General features: G+C 48.1%; 20 non-coding genes across 20 annotated transcripts; 3 read left to right on the top strand and 17 right to left on the bottom strand.

Moving 5' to 3' along the window:
• Positions 1–3,217: 3,217 nt before the first annotated feature.
• Positions 3,218–3,289, bottom strand: trnaq-cug (transfer RNA glutamine (anticodon CUG)). The gene has a single exon. It is a non-coding gene; the product is annotated as a tRNA-Gln (tRNA).
• Positions 3,290–3,385: 96 nt separating this feature from the next.
• trnaf-gaa (transfer RNA phenylalanine (anticodon GAA)) lies at positions 3,386–3,458 on the bottom strand. The gene has a single exon. It is a non-coding gene; the product is annotated as a tRNA-Phe (tRNA).
• Positions 3,459–3,538: 80 nt separating this feature from the next.
• On the bottom strand, positions 3,539–3,612 carry trnai-aau (transfer RNA isoleucine (anticodon AAU)). Its single transcript has one exon. It is a non-coding gene; the product is annotated as a tRNA-Ile (tRNA).
• Positions 3,613–4,992: 1,380 nt separating this feature from the next.
• On the bottom strand, positions 4,993–5,064 carry trnap-agg (transfer RNA proline (anticodon AGG)). Its single transcript has one exon. It is a non-coding gene; the product is annotated as a tRNA-Pro (tRNA).
• A 94-nt stretch (positions 5,065–5,158) lies between these two features.
• Positions 5,159–5,231, top strand: trnaa-agc (transfer RNA alanine (anticodon AGC)). Its single transcript has one exon. It is a non-coding gene; the product is annotated as a tRNA-Ala (tRNA).
• A 562-nt stretch (positions 5,232–5,793) lies between these two features.
• trnaq-cug (transfer RNA glutamine (anticodon CUG)) lies at positions 5,794–5,865 on the bottom strand. The gene has a single exon. It is a non-coding gene; the product is annotated as a tRNA-Gln (tRNA).
• Positions 5,866–5,961: 96 nt separating this feature from the next.
• Positions 5,962–6,034, bottom strand: trnaf-gaa (transfer RNA phenylalanine (anticodon GAA)). The gene has a single exon. It is a non-coding gene; the product is annotated as a tRNA-Phe (tRNA).
• An 80-nt stretch (positions 6,035–6,114) lies between these two features.
• On the bottom strand, positions 6,115–6,188 carry trnai-aau (transfer RNA isoleucine (anticodon AAU)). Its single transcript has one exon. It is a non-coding gene; the product is annotated as a tRNA-Ile (tRNA).
• An 89-nt stretch (positions 6,189–6,277) lies between these two features.
• Positions 6,278–6,349, bottom strand: trnap-ugg (transfer RNA proline (anticodon UGG)). Its single transcript has one exon. It is a non-coding gene; the product is annotated as a tRNA-Pro (tRNA).
• Positions 6,350–6,889: 540 nt separating this feature from the next.
• On the top strand, positions 6,890–6,962 carry trnaa-agc (transfer RNA alanine (anticodon AGC)). The gene has a single exon. It is a non-coding gene; the product is annotated as a tRNA-Ala (tRNA).
• Positions 6,963–7,524: 562 nt separating this feature from the next.
• trnaq-cug (transfer RNA glutamine (anticodon CUG)) lies at positions 7,525–7,596 on the bottom strand. The gene has a single exon. It is a non-coding gene; the product is annotated as a tRNA-Gln (tRNA).
• Positions 7,597–7,845: 249 nt separating this feature from the next.
• Positions 7,846–7,919, bottom strand: trnai-aau (transfer RNA isoleucine (anticodon AAU)). Its single transcript has one exon. It is a non-coding gene; the product is annotated as a tRNA-Ile (tRNA).
• Positions 7,920–8,008: 89 nt separating this feature from the next.
• trnap-ugg (transfer RNA proline (anticodon UGG)) lies at positions 8,009–8,080 on the bottom strand. The gene has a single exon. It is a non-coding gene; the product is annotated as a tRNA-Pro (tRNA).
• A 1,334-nt stretch (positions 8,081–9,414) lies between these two features.
• trnap-agg (transfer RNA proline (anticodon AGG)) lies at positions 9,415–9,486 on the bottom strand. The gene has a single exon. It is a non-coding gene; the product is annotated as a tRNA-Pro (tRNA).
• Positions 9,487–9,580: 94 nt separating this feature from the next.
• On the top strand, positions 9,581–9,653 carry trnaa-agc (transfer RNA alanine (anticodon AGC)). Its single transcript has one exon. It is a non-coding gene; the product is annotated as a tRNA-Ala (tRNA).
• Positions 9,654–10,720: 1,067 nt separating this feature from the next.
• Positions 10,721–10,792, bottom strand: trnaq-cug (transfer RNA glutamine (anticodon CUG)). The gene has a single exon. It is a non-coding gene; the product is annotated as a tRNA-Gln (tRNA).
• A 96-nt stretch (positions 10,793–10,888) lies between these two features.
• Positions 10,889–10,961, bottom strand: trnaf-gaa (transfer RNA phenylalanine (anticodon GAA)). The gene has a single exon. It is a non-coding gene; the product is annotated as a tRNA-Phe (tRNA).
• Positions 10,962–11,204: 243 nt separating this feature from the next.
• On the bottom strand, positions 11,205–11,276 carry trnap-ugg (transfer RNA proline (anticodon UGG)). Its single transcript has one exon. It is a non-coding gene; the product is annotated as a tRNA-Pro (tRNA).
• A 1,334-nt stretch (positions 11,277–12,610) lies between these two features.
• Positions 12,611–12,682, bottom strand: trnap-agg (transfer RNA proline (anticodon AGG)). Its single transcript has one exon. It is a non-coding gene; the product is annotated as a tRNA-Pro (tRNA).
• Positions 12,683–13,411: 729 nt separating this feature from the next.
• trnaq-cug (transfer RNA glutamine (anticodon CUG)) lies at positions 13,412–13,483 on the bottom strand. The gene has a single exon. It is a non-coding gene; the product is annotated as a tRNA-Gln (tRNA).
• Positions 13,484–13,634: the final 151 nt, after the last annotated feature.

Genomic DNA, 13,634 nt, shown 5'->3' with positions numbered 1-13,634 from the left:
ACCACCGTTCGGATCTGTGTCGAATAAACTGTAAATGGGATGATTATGTCAAATAAACGACGGCCGGGATGACGCAACATCCCAATGTCACATTAATAAACTGACGGTACTTAGGTGGTTCGTGGACTACGCTAAATAAACTGTCAGAAAGCAGAATAACTGATCGGTGGCCACATGGATGGCCAAGGGTCGTACCTACATGTTATTACACTGGTGTCAGGACGAAGCAACCTGAGTCCACACCCGAGGACGGCCCGTTTTTAAGTTTTAACTGCTCAGTGGCAGTCGGGAGGGCTCCCTGAGTCCTGTGTACACACCCTGGGATCAAACAACAATGTCCCTGAAGTGGGTATTTTCAAAATGGAATAAATTGTACAAGGACATGTTGTTTCTCAGCCCTGGATTGGTCTTGGTGACCCGAAAATGTGCCTCCCGCCTAAGTGCAACTGCGCTCTTTCAGAATTAAAAGTTTTGAGAGTATTGGAGAAACTTTATTTTCGGGAAGGAAAAAACCATAAGGGGTACCCCTTTGGGTTTTTTCAGACTTAAATTTCCACTTTCTTCAATCTTCACCAAATTTGCACTGTAGCTAGACGATGTCGAGACTTAGACAGGGGCACCGTTTGCAGCCTGCCAGACCGTTCCAGAACCAAGATATGGCGCATCCTTGTACAATTTAATGCATTGGAAAATATAAGTAGTTCGTGGACAGTTTGATTTTCTCGCGGCGGAAGGCCGGTCGGCTCCGGTGAGCCTGCTGATTACAGGAAAATGGGTTTTTAACTGATAAAATTATGTCCACGACACCTCATTCCAGAGACTGTCAAATCGATTGGGGGTGGGATACTGCAATATCCCACTCTCAATTAATTCAACAGACAAAACTACTCGGTTGGTGGACATGCCCGGAAACGGCGAAGACGTCGGTGCAGCGCACCGGCGGACCCCTGGCGCCTGACGCACCTGCTCTGGTGTCGCGTCAGGGAACGAACGGCAATCTAGTCGGTTGGTGGACTAATAACGGCTCCGTGGTACCCGGGGCGAGGCCGGGGTGCAGTCCCCGGCAAGGGGGGGAACAATCGGCGACTTTGTCGGTCAGTGGACGGATAGCTGTCCCGTGGTACCTGGGGTGCGGCCGGGGTGCGGTACCCGACCTGGGGGGAAGAACCGGCGACTTAGTTGGTCAGTGGACGAATAACGGGCCCGTGGTACCTGGGGCGTGGCCGGGGGGCTGTACCCAACCTGGGGGGGCCAATTGGCAACTTAGTTGATTAGTGGACGAAAAGTTGTCCCGTGGTACGGGGGCGTGGCCGGGGGCGGCCAAAAGCGACCAATCGGCTCCTGACTGGGTACCTGCCGCCTTTTAACCCGCTGGTGGGACGTTTAGTCGGGTCGAGGGAGGGTGGGACATCCCACGGCAGACCCGGGTGAGCGGGTGGACGTTTAAGCTACCCGTGGGAGGCGGTGGCGCCGCCTGGTGGAATTTGCCCGAACTGCCCTTCTGGGCCCCTGACTTCACTGGCCCGCAGGGCGGGCCCCCGGGGGTCCCGGGGTCCAAAAACCTCTCCGCACGCACGGGGCGGCCCGGGACACGCCCCCGGACCGGTCGCCGGACCCCCGAAAAATTTGGGGGGCCCTGTGCGCAGCATCCCCGAACCCAGTGCAACGGGCCGTCAAATAGGGCTTTCGGACCCCCCCGAGTCGTCCTGTGGAGCTTTCTAGAGTAATTCCATGCTGACTGAAGGAGAACATGTACACCCCAAACAGAGAGGCCTCCTGACCCAGCCAGGGCTTGAACAGGGGAACTTCTTGCTGTGAGGCAGCTGTGCTCTGTTTGGGGTGGCAACTGTGTCGGCCCAAACACCTTTATTAAAAGGGGCATCCCAACACTTAGTGTAGTTTTAACGTCAAGTAACATCTTAGAAGCCATGTCCTTATCGCATTTTCCAAGTGTTGATCTTAGATTTTAGGAGAAAATTCTGATAAATCATCCGGTAACTAAATTGGACACCATGCATCACTAGCCTGGTTGTATATTTAAGTATCATAGCTCCAGGCACCTCAGGGTACCTACCCAGTGGCCAGGATGATGTGCCTTTCCCAGCCAGGAGGGAGTAGGACAAATAGCCTGGGTCATTTTTCAGGTTGAGTCAATTGTGTTGTTTGAAATCAACTCATCGCTTGTTAAAACAGCAAGCCCTCCGGTAGAAAGCTTAAAGGGTAGGGGGATCGTCTAGGGGTTAACAAACTGAAGACGACCTCGGACACGGTTTCGACCTGACAAGACCAAAGGCGGAGGTGTCGCTGAGAGTCCCTGACGTCCTTTGCGGGTTTCTCGTTGACATTCCTTTCCTGCCAATATTGCCATACACAGCGGCGTTGTGGGTTAAAGCTCCGAGGGACGAGTCTAAAGAGGGGCTCGGCCGGGATTTGAACCCGGGACCTCTCGCACCCTAAGCGAGAATCATACCCCTAGACCAACGAGCCACTCAAAGCGTGCCACCCCGCCCCCCTGGCAAACATTTTCCCACCACATAGCAGCCAGCTTCCAACAAGCCAAAGCATTCACAAGACAGAGGTAGGGGAATTAGCTCAAATGGTAGAGCGCTCGCTTAGCATGCGAGAGGTAGCGGGATCGATGCCCGCGTTCTCCACGTGATTGTGTTTTGTTGTTAATTGCTCTGATGTCACAGACCGGAAGCGTGAAGCTTCACGTTGGGTCCACACATGAACGTCTCCGATACGGATGTTATTTCACAAAGCAACATGGAGCAGGAGCTTAACACTCCAAGAGCATTTTGTTGCCATTTAAAAATTGGAATCATTTTCTTTCAATGTTCATTTGTCTTCATGTCATTTCTGGTAAGTCTTTTTAATGCATTTCATTGTCAGATTGTACACAAGAGCTGTGTGTTTCCTTTGGCCTGTACACATGAGCTGTGTGTTTCCTTTGTCCTAAACGTCAATGCATTTGTCATTTATTCTATGTTTTCGTACATGTTTAATTTGCTTCATTGTAATGTCCTTGTGTTTGCTGAAATTTTGCGACTTGTGAGTTGTTGGCCCACCGCCAGGGTGATCAGAAAAAGTGCTCAATGTTGCTTGAACTAACTCATTTTTGTCTAGAGCCTGAGTGCTCTGGTAAAAAGGCTTAAAGGGCAGGGGGGTTGTTTTGGGGTAACAAACGCTGTTCCCTTGGATACCCAAAACCTATTACAGGTCCCACCGAGATTTGAACTCGGATCGCTGGATTCAGAGTCCAGAGTGCTAACCATTACACCATGGAACCACTCTTTAAATTAGCGTCTGACCCACTGGGTCACGGAGAAAAGGACACTCGGATAGGGAGCTTCAGTCATACAAACTCTCAAAAGGCTGCCATCAATGCCGAAACCCGGGATCGAACCAGGGACCTTTAGATCTTCAGTCTAACGCTCTCCCAACTGAGCTATTTCGGCCACAAAGATGCTCCCGGCAGGAATTTTCATCACAAATCACAGCAATATAGCAGTCGGCAAAAGGAGGCAAAGAGAAACCTTGGCCCGTACGGGGATCGAACCCGCGACCTTGGCGTTATTAGCACCACGCTCTAACCAACTGAGCTAACCGGCCACGGAACGGCCATGGATCATACCCCTAGACCAACGAGCCAAGCCGTGCTGTCTTTTTGCCGTGCCACTGGGAAACATGTGACCACAACACAGTCACCAGCTTCCTCAAGCAGTTCCTTGGGCTGGGCCTGTTTGGTCCTGCTCCTCTGTTTAGCCACAATGAGCCCTAGTGTTGGGCTGGTGTCAAAATAAGCACTTATCGATATGAGTACATGCTTATTGCTTAATATTTGAAATGGTGTGAGAGAACTCGACTGGTCTGCATAAATCTCGGACCTGAACCCAGCTGAACACCTTTGTTATGGATTACAGGCTCTGAGCAAAACACTCATCACCCAAACCCATCAATGATTTGTTCACAGGGTCACAGTCATTTCAGCACAGAAAAAGTCCTTTGCAAAACTGTTGCAACATAGATGGAAACAAAATTATTTGACATGGTCTGTAAGGTATAGCATTAATATTTGTTTTGATTGGAGAAACTGGAATAGATAAATATGTTCATTTATTTTTAATCTAAGGCTATATTCATGGCGAGAACTGGTTTTTGGCAAAGTCAGAAATGCAGGTTACGTGAATTGGAGATGTCAAATTGCCCTTCCCTCGGTTTGTGTGTGTGTATAGATCAAAGTGTCTGTTGTTTTTGGACTGTTTAAGGAAACCAAGTAACGCAGTGCCCAGAGTAATTCCATGCTGACTGAAGGAGAACATGTACACCCCAAACAGAGAGGCCTCCTGACCCAGCCAGGGCTTGAACAGGGGAACTTCTTGCTGTGAGGCAGCTGTGCTCTGTTTGGGGTGGCAACTGTGTCGGCCCAAACACCTTTATTAAAAGGGGCATCCCAACACTTAGTGTAGTTTTAACGTCAAGTAACATCTTAGAAGCCATGTCCTTATCGCATTTTCCAAGTGTTGATCTTAGATTTTAGGAGAAAATTCTGATAAATCATCCGGTAACTAAATTGGACACCATGCATCACTAGCCTGGTTGTATATTTAAGTATCATAGCTCCAGGCACCTCAGGGTACCTACCCAGTGGCCAGGATGATGTGCCTTTCCCGGCCAGGAGGGAGTAGGACAAATAGCCTGGGTCATTTTTCAGGTTGAGTCAATTGTGTTGTTTGAAATCAACTCATCGCTTGTTAAAACAGCAAGCCCTCCGGTAGAAAGCTTAAAGGGTAGGGGGATCGTCTAGGGGTTAACAAACAGAAGACGACCTCGGACACGGTTTCGACCTGACAAGACCAAAGGCGGAGGTGTCGCTGAGAGTCCCTGACGTCCTTTGCGGGTTTCTCGTTGACATTCCATTCCTTTCCTGCCAATATTGCCATAAACACAGCGGCGTTGTGGGTTAAAGCTCCGAGGGACGAGTCTAAAGAGGGGCTCGTCCGGGATTTGAACCCGGGACCTCTCGCACCCTAAGCGAGAATCATACCCCTAGACCAACGAGCCACTCAAAGCGTGCCACCCCGCCCCCCTGGCAAACATTTTCCCACCACATAGCAGCCAGCTTCCCACAAGGCAAAGCATTCACAAGACAGAGGTAGGGGAATTAGCTCAAATGGTAGAGCGCTCGCTTAGCATGCGAGAGGTAGCGGGATCGATGCCCGCATTCTCCACGTGATTGTGGTTTGTTGTTAATTGCTCTGATGTCACAGACCGGAAGCGTGAAGCTTCACGTTGGGTCCACACATGAACGTCTCCGATACGGATGTTATTTCACAAAGCAACATGGAGCAGGAGCTTAACACTCCAAGAGCATTTTGTTGCCATTTTAAATTGGAATCATTTTCTTTCAATGTTCATTTGTCTTCGTGTCATTTCTGGTAAGTTTTTTTAATGCATTTCATTGTCAGATTGTACACAAGAGCTGTGTGTTTCCTTTGGCCTGTACACATGAGCTGTGTGTTTCCTTTGTCCTAAACGTCAATGCATTTTTCATTTATTCTATGTTTTCGTACATGTTTAATTTGCTTCATTGTAATGTCCTTGTGTTTGCTGAAATTTTGCGACTTGTGAGTTGTTGGCCCACCGCCAGGGTGATCAGAAAAAGTGCTCAATGTTGCTTGAACTAACTCATTTTTGTCTAGAGCCTGAGTGCTCTGGTAAAAAGGCTTAAAGGGCAGGGGGGTTGTTTTGGGGTAACAAACGCTGTTCCCTTGGATACCCAAAAACTCTTACAGGTCCCACCGAGATTTGAACTCGGATCGCTGGATTCAGAGTCCAGAGTGCTAACCATTACACCATGGAACCACTCTTTGAATTAGCGTCTGACCCACTGGGTCACGGAGAAAAGGACACTCGGATAGGGAGCTTCAGTCATACAAACTCTCAAAAGGCTGCCATCAATGCCGAAACCCGGGATCGAACCAGGGACCTTTAGATCTTCAGTCTAACGCTCTCCCAACTGAGCTATTTCGGCCACAAAGATGCTCCTGGCAGGAATTTTCATCACAAATCACAGCAATATAGCAGTCGGCAAAAGGAGGCAAAGAGAAACCTTGGCCCGTACGGGGATCGAACCCGCGACCTTGGCGTTATTAGCACCACGCTCTAACCAACTGAGCTAACCGCCCACGGAACAGCCACGGACCAGCTCCGGTCTCTGCCAAGACTGACATGAATGTTCCACAGTGTAGCAGCATCAAGAAGCAAGGCTAAACAAGGGCTCGTCCGGGATTTGAACCCGGGAGCTCTCGCACCCAAAGCGAGAATCATACCCCTAGACCAACGAGCCAAGCCCAGGCACCTCAGGGTACCTACCCAGTGGCCAGGATGATGTGCCTTTCCCGGCCAGGAGGGAGTAGGACAAATAGCCTGGGTCATTTTTCAGGTTGAGTCAATTGTGTTGTTTGAAATCAACTCATCGCTTGTTAAAACAGCAAGCCCTCCGGTAGAAAGCTTAAAGGGTAGGGGGATCGTCTAGGGGTTAACAAACAGAAGACGACCTCGGACACGGTTTCGACCTGACAAGACCAAAGGCGGAGGTGTCGCTGAGAGTCCCTGACGTCCTTTGCGGGTTTCTCGTTGACATTCCATTCCTTTCCTGCCAATATTGCCATAAACACAGCGGCTTTGTGGGTTAAAGCTCCGAGGGACGAGTCTAAAGAGGGGCTCGTCTGGGATTTGAACCCGGGACCTCTCGCACCCTAAGCGAGAATCATAGCCCTAGACCAACGAGCCACTCAAAGCGTGCCACCCCGCCCCCCTGGCAAACATTTTCCCACCACATAGCAGCCAGCTTCCAACAAGCCAAAGCATTCACAAGACAGAGGTAGGGGAATTAGCTCAAATGGTAGAGCGCTCGCTTAGCATGCGAGAGGTAGCGGGATCGATGCCCGCATTCTCCACGTGATTGTGGTTTGTTGTTAATTGCTCTGATGTCACAGACCGGAAGCGTGAAGCTTCACGTTGGGTCCACACATGAACGTCTCCGATACGGATGTTATTTCACAAAGCAACATGGAGCAGGAGCTTAACACTCCAAGAGCATTTTGTTGCCATTTTAAATTGGAATCATTTTCTTTCAATGTTCATTTGTCTTCGTGTCATTTCTGGTAAGTCTTTTTAATGCATTTCATTGTCAGATTGTACACAAGAGCTGTGTGTTTCCTTTGGCCTGTACACATGAGCTGTGTGTTTCCTTTGTCCTAAACGTCAATGCATTTTTCATTTATTCTATGTTTTCGTACATGTTTAATTTGCTTCATTGTAATGTCCTTGTGTTTGCTGAAATTTTGCGACTTGTGAGTTGTTGGCCCACCGCCAGGGTGATCAGAAAAAGTGCTCAATGTTGCTTGAACTAACTCATTTTTGTCTAGAGCCTGAGTACTCTGGTAAAAAGGCTTAAAGGGCAGGGGGGTTGTTTTGGGGTAACAAACGCTGTTCCCTTGGATACCCAAAAACTCTTACAGGTCCCACCGAGATTTGAACTCGGATCGCTGGATTCAGAGTCCAGAGTGCTAACCATTACACCATGGAACCACTCTTTGAATTAGCGTCTGACCCACTGGGTCACGGAGAAAAGGACACTCGTATAGGGAGCTTCAGTCATACAAACTCTCAAAAGGCTGCCATCAATGCCGAAACCCGGGATCGAACTAGGGACCTTTAGATCTTCAGTCTAACGCTCTCCCAACTGAGCTATTTCGGCCACAAAGATGCTCCCGGCAGGAATTTTCATCACAAATCACAGCAATATAGCAGTCGGCAAAAGGAGGCAAAGAGAAACCTTGGCCCGTACGGGGATCGAACCCGCGACCTTGGCGTTATTAGCACCACGCTCTAACCAACTGAGCTAACCGGCCACGGAACGGCCACGGACCAGCTCCGGTCTCTGCCAAGACTGACATGAATGTTCCACAGTGTAGCAGCATCAAGAAGCAAGGCTAAACAAGGGCTCGTCCGGGATTTGAACCCGGGACCTCTCGCACCCAAAGCGAGAATCATACCCCTAGACCAACGAGCCAAGCCGTGCTGTCTTTTTGCCGTGCCACTGGGAAACATGTGACCACAACACAGTCACCAGCTTCCTCAAGCAGTTCCTTGGGCTGGGCCTGTTTGGTCCTGCTCCTCTGTTTAGCCACAATGAGCCCTAGTGTTGGGCTGGTGTCAAAATAAGCACTTATCGATATAAGTACATGCTTATTGCTTAATATTTGAAATGGTGTGAGAGAACTCGACTGGTCTGCATAAATCTCGGACCTGAACCCAGCTGAACACCTTTGTTATGGATTACAGGCTCTGAGCAAAACACTCATCACCCAAACCCATCAATGATTTGTTCACAGGGTCACAGTCATTTCAGCACAGAAAAAGTCCTTTGCAAAACTGTTGCAACATAGATGGAAACAAAATTATTTGACATGGTCTGTAAGGTATAGCATTAACATTTGTTTTGATTGGAGAAACTGGAATAGATAAATATGTTCATTTATTTTTAATCTAAGGCTATATTCATGGCGAGAACTGGTTTTTGGCAAAGTCAGAAATGCAGGTTACGTGAATTGGAGATGTCAAATTGCCCTTCCCTCGGTTTGTGTGTGTGTATAGATCAAAGTGTCTGTTGTTTTTGGACTGTTTAAGGAAACCAAGTAACGCAGTGCCCAGAGTAATTCCATGCTGACTGAAGGAGAACATGTACACCCCAAACAGAGAGGCCTCCTGACCCAGCCAGGGCTTGAACAGGGGAACTTCTTGCTGTGAGGCAGCTGTGCTCTGTTTGGGGTGGCAACTGTGTCGGCCCAAACACCTTTATTAAAAGGGGCATCCCAACACTTAGTGTAGTTTTAACGTCAAGTAACATCTTAGAAGCCATGTCCTTATCGCATTTTCCAAGTGTTGATCTTAGATTTTAGGAGAAAATTCTGATAAATCATCCGGTAACTAAATTGGACACCATGCATCACTAGCCTGGTTGTATATTTAAGTATCATAGCTCCAGGCACCTCAGGGTACCTACCCAGTGGCCAGGATGATGTGCCTTTCCCGGCCAGGAGGGAGTAGGACAAATAGCCTGGGTCATTTTTCAGGTTGGGTCAATTGTGTTGTTTGAAATCAACTCATCGCTTGTTAAAACAGCAAGCCCTCCGGTAGAAAGCTTAAAGGGTAGGGGGATCGTCTAGGGGTTAACAAAGTGAAGACGACCTCGGACACGGTTTCGACCTGACAAGACCAAAGGCGGAGGTGTCGCTGATAGTCCCTGACGTCCTTTGCGGGTTTCTCGTTGACATTCCTTTCCTGCCAATATTGCCATACACAGCGGCGTTGTGGGTTAAAGCTCCGAGGGACGAGTCTAAAGAGGGGCTCGTCCGGGATTTGAACCCGGGACCTCTCGCACCCTAAGCGAGAATCATACCCCTAGACCAACGAGCCACTCAAAGCGTGCCACCCCGCCCCCCTGGCAAACATTTTCCCACCACATAGCAGCCAGCTTCCAACAAGCCAAAGCATTCACAAGACAGAGGTAGGGGAATTAGCTCAAATGGTAGAGCGCTCGCTTAGCATGCGAGAGGTAGCGGGATCGATGCCCGCATTCTCCACGTGATTGTGGTTTGTTGTTAATTGCTCTGATGTCACAGACCGGAAGCGTGAAGCTTCACGTTGGTTCCACACATGAACGTCTCCGATACGGATGTTATTTCACAAAGCAACATGGAGCAGGAGCTTAACACTCCAAGAGCATTTTGTTGCCATTTAAAATTGGAATCATTTTCTTTCAATGTTCATTTGTCTTCGTGTCATTTCTGGTAAGTCTTTTTAATGCATTTCATTGTCAGATTGTACACAAGATGTCAAATTGCCCTTCCCTCGGTTTGTGTGTGTGTATAGATCACCTCTCGCACCCTAAGCGAGAATCATACCCCTAGACCAACGAGCCACTCAAAGCGTGCCACCCCGCCCCCCTGGCAAACATTTTCCCACCACATAGCAGCCAGCTTCCAACAAGCCAAAGCATTCACAAGACAGAGGTAGGGGAATTAGCTCAAATGGTAGAGCGCTCGCTTAGCATGCGAGAGGTAACGGGATCGATGCCCGCATTCTCCACGTGATTGTGGTTTGTTGTTAATTGCTCTGATGTCACAGACCGGAAGCGTGAAGCTTCACGTTGGTTCCACACATGAACGTCTCCGATACGGATGTTATTTCACAAAGCAACATGGAGCAGGAGCTTAACACTCCAAGAGCATTTTGTTGCCATTTAAAATTGGAATAATTTTCTTTCAATGTTCATTTGTCTTCGTGTCATTTCTGGTAAGTCTTTTTAATGCATTTCATTGTCAGATTGTACACAAGAGCTGTGTGTTTCCTTTGGCCTGTACACATGAGCTGTGTGTTTCCTTTGTCCTAAACGTCAATGCATTTTTCATTTATTCTATGTTTTCGTACATGTTTAATTTGCTTCATTGTAATGTCCTTGTGTTTGCTGAAATTTTGCGACTTGTGAGTTGTTGGCCCACCGCCAGGGTGATCAGAAAAAGTGCTCAATGTTGCTTGAACTAACTAATTTTTGTCTAGAGCCTGAGTGCTCTGGTAAAAAGGCTTAAAGGGCAGGGGGGTTGTTTTGGGGTAACAAACGCTGTTCCTTTGGATACCCAAAAACTCTTACAGGTCCCACCGAGATTTGAACTCGGATCGCTGGATTCAGAGACCAGAGTGCTAACCATTACACCATGGAACCACTCTTTGAATTAGCGTCTGACCCACTGGGTCACGGAGAAAAGGACACTCGGATAGGGAGCTTCAGTCATACAAACTCTCAAAAGGCTGCCATCAATGCCGAAACCAGGGATCGAACCAGGGACCTTTAGATCTTCAGTCTAACGCTCTCCCAACTGAGCTATTTCGGCCACAAAGATGCTCCCGGCAGGAATTTTCATCACAAATGACAGCAATATAGCAGTCGGCAAAAGGAGGCAAAGAGAAACCTTGGCCCGTACTGGGATCGAACCCGCGACCTTCGCGTTATTAGCACCACGCTCTAACCAACTGAGCTAACCGGCCACGGAACAGCCACGGACCAGCTCCGGTCTCTGCCAAGACTGACATGAATGTTCCACAGTGTAGCAGCATCAAGAAGCAAGGCTAAACAAGGGCTCGTCCGGGATTTGAACCCGGGACCTCTCGCACCCAAAGCGAGAATCATACCCCTAGACCAACGAGCCAAGCCGTGCTGTCTTTTTGCCGTGCCACTGGGAAACATGTGACCACAACACAGTCACCAGCTTCCTCAAGCAGTTCCTTGGGCTGGGCCTGTTTGGTCCTGCTCCTCTGTTTAGCCACAATGAGCCCTAGTGTTGGGCTGGTGTCAAAATAAGCACTTATCGATATAAGTACATGCTTATTGCTTAATATTTGAAATGGTGTGAGAGAACTCGACTGGTCTGCATAAATCTCGGACCTGAACCCAGCTGAACACCTTTGTTATGGATTACAGGCTCTGAGCAAAACACTCATCACCCAAACCCATCAATGATTTGTTCACAGGGTCACAGTCATTTCAGCACAGAAAAAGTCCTTTGCAAAACTGTTGCAACATAGATGGAAACAAAATTATTTGACATGGTCTGTAAGGTATAGCATTAATATTTGTTTTGATTGGAGAAACTGGAATAGATAAATATGTTCATTTATTTTTAATCTAAGGCTATATTCATGGCGAGAACTGGTTTTTGGCAAAGTCAGAAATGCAGGTTACGTGAATTGGAGATGTCAAATTGCCCTTCCCTCGGTTTGTGTGTGTGTATAGATCAAAGTGTCTGTTGTTTTTGGACTGTTTAAGGAAACCAAGTAACGCAGTGCCCAGAGTAATTCCATGCTGACTGAAGGAGAACATGTACACCCCAAACAGAGAGGCCTCCTGACCCAGCCAGGGCTTGAACAGGGGAACTTCTTGCTGTGAGGCAGCTGTGCTCTGTTTGGGGTGGCAACTGTGTCGGCCCAAACACCTTTATTAAAAGGGGCATCCCAACACTTAGTGTAGTTTTAACGTCAAGTAACATCTTAGAAGCCATGTCCTTATCGCATTTTCCAATTGTTGATCTTAGATTTTAGGAGAAAATTCTGATAAATCATCCGGTAACTAAATTGGACACCATGCATCACTAGCCTGGTTGTATATTTAAGTATCATAGCTCCAGGCACCTCAGGGTACCTACCCAGTGGCCAGGATGATGTGCCTTTCCCGGCCAGGAGGGAGTAGGACAAATAGCCTGGGTCATTTTTCAGGTTGGGTCAATTGTGTTGTTTGAAATCAACTCATCGCTTGTTAAAACAGCAAGCCCTCCGGTAGAAAGCTTAAAGGGTAGGGGGATCGTCTAGGGGTTAACAAACTGAAGACGACCTCGGACACGGTTTCGACCTGACAAGACCAAAGGCGGAGGTGTCGCTGATAGTCCCTGACGTCCTTTGCGGGTTTCTCGTTGACATTCCTTTCCTGCCAATATTGCCATACACAGCGGCGTTGTGGGTTAAAGCTCCGAGGGACGAGTCTAAAGAGGGGCTCGTCCGGGATTTGAACCCGGGACCTCTCGCACCCTAAGCGAGAATCATACCCCTAGACCAACGAGCCACTCAAAGCGTGCCACCCCGCCCCCCTGGCAAACATTTTCCCACCACATAGCAGCCAGCTTCCAACAAGCCAAAGCATTCACAAGACAGAGGTAGGGGAATTAGCTCAAATGGTAGAGCGCTCGCTTAGCATGCGAGAGGTAGCGGGATCGATGCCAGCATTCTCCACGTGATTGAGGTTTGTTGTTAATTGCTCTGATGTCACAGACCGGAAGCGTGAAGCTTCACGTTGGTTCCACACATGAACGTCTCCGATACGGATGTTATTTCACAAAGCAACATGGAGCAGGAGCTTAACACTCCAAGAGCATTTTGTTGCCATTTAAAATTGGAATCATTTTCTTTCAATGTTCATTTGTCTTCGTGTCATTTCTGGTAAGTCTTTTTAATGCATTTCATTGTCAGATTGTACACAAGAGCTGTGTGTTTCCTTTGGCCTGTACACATGAGCTGTGTGTTTCCTTTGTCCTAAACGTCAATGCATTTTTCATTTATTCTATGTTTTCGTACATGTTTAATTTGCTTCATTGTAATGTCCTTGTGTTTGCTGAAATTTTGCGACTTGTGAGTTGTTGGCCCACCGCCAGGGTGATCAGAAAAAGTGCTCAATGTTGCTTGAACTAACTCATTTTTGTCTAGAGCCTGAGTGCTCTGGTAAAAAGGCTTAAAGGGCAGGGGGGTTGTTTTGGGGTAACAAACGCTGTTCCCTTGGATACCCAAAAACTCTTACAGGTCCCACCGAGATTTGAACTCAGATCGCTGGATTCAGAGACCAGAGTGCTAACCATTACACCATGGAACCACTCTTTGAATTAGCGTCTGACCCACTGGGTCACGGAGAAAAGGACACTCGGATAGGGAGCTTCAGTCATACAAACTCTCAAAAGGCTGCCATCAATGCCGAAACCAGGGATCGAACCAGGGACCTTTAGATCTTCAGTCTTACGCTCTCC

Source organism: Misgurnus anguillicaudatus, chromosome 20, assembly GCF_027580225.2.
Source record: "Misgurnus anguillicaudatus chromosome 20, ASM2758022v2, whole genome shotgun sequence".
Taxonomy (NCBI): domain Eukaryota; kingdom Metazoa; phylum Chordata; class Actinopteri; order Cypriniformes; family Cobitidae; genus Misgurnus; species Misgurnus anguillicaudatus.
Note: the sequence above shows the minus strand (reverse complement) of the source record. Positions and strands in the feature narration are given on the sequence as shown.